Source organism: Octodon degus, unplaced genomic scaffold, assembly GCF_000260255.1.
Source record: "Octodon degus isolate 3935 unplaced genomic scaffold, OctDeg1.0 scaffold00162, whole genome shotgun sequence".
Classification (NCBI taxonomy): domain Eukaryota; kingdom Metazoa; phylum Chordata; class Mammalia; order Rodentia; family Octodontidae; genus Octodon; species Octodon degus.
The window spans coordinates 1,581,398-1,584,020 of NW_004524738.1; the positions used below are offsets into that span (position 1 = coordinate 1,581,398).

At 48.9% G+C, this 2,623-nt stretch overlaps 1 pseudogene; it reads left to right on the forward strand.

Annotated features, from left to right (window-relative positions):
• LOC101570344 overlaps positions 1-1,351 on the forward strand; it is a 9,664-nt pseudogene extending 8,313 nt beyond the window's left edge.
• The last annotated feature ends 1,272 nt before the right edge of the window (positions 1,352-2,623 follow it).

Genomic DNA, 2,623 nt, shown 5'->3' on the forward strand with positions numbered 1-2,623 from the left:
AGGTTTTGCTAAGTCATTCATTCAGTTGCTGGATGGGACTAAACTTTTGATCTTCCTGCCTCAGCTTCCCAGGACAGTGGGATGTCTTTTTGAAAATAGCCATTCATGGTGAATTTGTACTTCACTGTTGATCTGTAATGTTGAGGGGGTTTTTAAAACAAAACATTTATTGGCTATTTGATGTCTAATTTAGAGAAGCATTCGTTCAGATCATTTGCTTGTTTTAAAATTGAATTATTTGGGCTTTTTTGCTCTTGAGTTGTTCGAGTTCCTTCTATATATCATAGATAGTAATCCCCTGCGGGCTGGGTAGATTGCAAACACTCTATTTCACTTTCATGTTGTCTCTTCACTCAGTTAATTGTCTCATTTGTTGTACGGGAGCTTTGTAGTTTTATGTAATCCTGTTTGTCAAGTTTTCCTTTTGTTCTTGTGATTTAGAGTCAAAAAGCTTCACTCAGACCAACATCCTAAATGTCTCCCTTACTCTTCTAATTGTCTCATAATCTTATGCTTAAATGTTCCATACATTTTGCATTAATTTTTTGTTATAGCCCTTAATGTCTCATATCAAGGCCACCGCTACTGTCACCTACTGTAGGTGTCGTCTTTTTCCCCTGTTGTGTTACAGATAGGAAATATTTTCTCAGTACTGATATAATTTGGAGGGTTTTTTTGTTTCATTTTTTTTGGTTCTTTGAGACAGGGTGTCATTCTGTAGTTCATGCTGGCCTTGAACTCTCAGAGGTCCTCCTGCCTCGGCGTCCTGAGTGCGGGCCTTACAGGCGTGCACCACTGCTATGTGATTTTGGAAGACTACAGCACATTAAGCCTGCACGTGCTCTGGGGACACAGACCTGCTCTTGATGCAAGGGGTCCCTCATGTAAGAGTGGCATGCCCAGCTCAGCTCCTCAGCAGTGCCCGCGGCGCTCAGGGCAGAACATCCCAGGGTGGCCACAGACGGGCGGGGGCTCTGGCCCAGACCACAGGCAGAGACAAACCCAAAAGAACCACCCACACCTGCTTGGTCTTCCGGCGAGAAGCACATGGAACCAGTGGAGGGGACAGCATTGCCCCAGGGGGCAGGGACAGGCATGGGAAGCTAGGGGCTGGGAACCCCAAAACCCTGCCTCTAGAGAGCTCCGCTATGCGGGGGCTCCCCTGCCACAACAGGGAATTGCTAATAACGAAAGCGTGATTTTCAGAGGGTTCTGAGGGCGTTGCCTGGCAGGGTGGTTGTTCCACCTGGGGGTCTCGCAGGCTCCTAAACTAGGGCTCCACTGGCTTTCAGCTTTCAAGGTCGTGGTGTCCTCCACCAGCTCCAGGGTGCATCTGCCTCTGCTGGCCTGAGCCAGGGTGCAAGGAGCCCCTTGTGAGCGTCAGTCAAGGGGGGGCTGCCAGGACAAGAGCCCTCCTGGCTTCCTGACTGCAAAGCAGCTAGACAACCGCAGCGGAGGGCTTCTGGGGGCTGCCACCACGGGCTGCTGCCTCCTGTCCTTGTTTACTTTTCTAACAACGAATGAGGTAAGTGTTAGGAGCCTCTTTAACAGGCAAGGCACAGGATCAGAGATGCTCGGGACTTGCTGGGAATCACACAGCATTAATAGGACTAAGTCAACCCCAGACAGCCTAACGCCAGGGTCTGAGGTACTCCTGACCTGTGTCAGAGCCCAGAGGTTCCTTGACATTTGCAGGAGCAGGGAGCCTCGTGGGTGTGAAGAGGCACTTGGGCGATGGCCAACGCAGCTTGATCAAAACTTGGGCTATGTGGGGGAAAGCAAAAGGTGAAGTTGATCGTTTCAAGAGCATCCATTACCCGAAGCAAGTAAAGGAAGTGACAGAGTGTGAAGCTCAGGAGGGGAGAGGAGGCTGGAGGAAAGGTGGGTCAGGGCCAGCGGGCAGGCAGGATGGCTCAGTTGTTAGTATGGCAGGCCTGGGATAGTTGTGTGTGTGTGTGTGTGTGTGTGTGTGCGTACGTGTGCGTGCGTGACCCTGGTGAATTAAACACTTTGAACCTTGAATATAAAACAAAGACAATGGTCATACCTATTCACACAGGAGCATCAATTAAGTAATTATCATTATTATTGTTATTATGTTACATTGCAGATTTTTCTTTTTTGTTATTGTTCTACTGGGGATCGAACTGAGGACCTTGCGCTGGCCAGGCAGGTGCTTATGCCACGGAGATCACTCCTTAGCCCTCTTTCTTTCCTTTTTTTTTTTTTGTGTGTGTGTGTGTGGTACTAGAGGCTGAGTACAAGGCCTTTGTGCTGAGTTACATCCCCAGCCTTTTCCATAATTTGCTTATGTATTTAGTCCAGGGTCTACAGAGTCTCACTACACAGATTGGACTCATAGTGATTCTCCTGTTTTCAGTCTCCCAAGCACTGGGATTATAGGCATGTGCCTCCATGCCCAGTCTCAATGGCCATCTCAGAGCACCCTGGGGACAAGGACAGCACAGCACAGGGATAGAACCCCCGTCCCTGCATCTGTCTAAGCAAGTGTTTTAATCTGCTAAGCTATCTGGCCAGCCCTCCCCAGCCTTTTCTTAAGACAGAGTTTCAATAAGTTGCCCAGGCTGGGCTTTTGATCCTCCTGCCTCAGCCTCCCAGAATG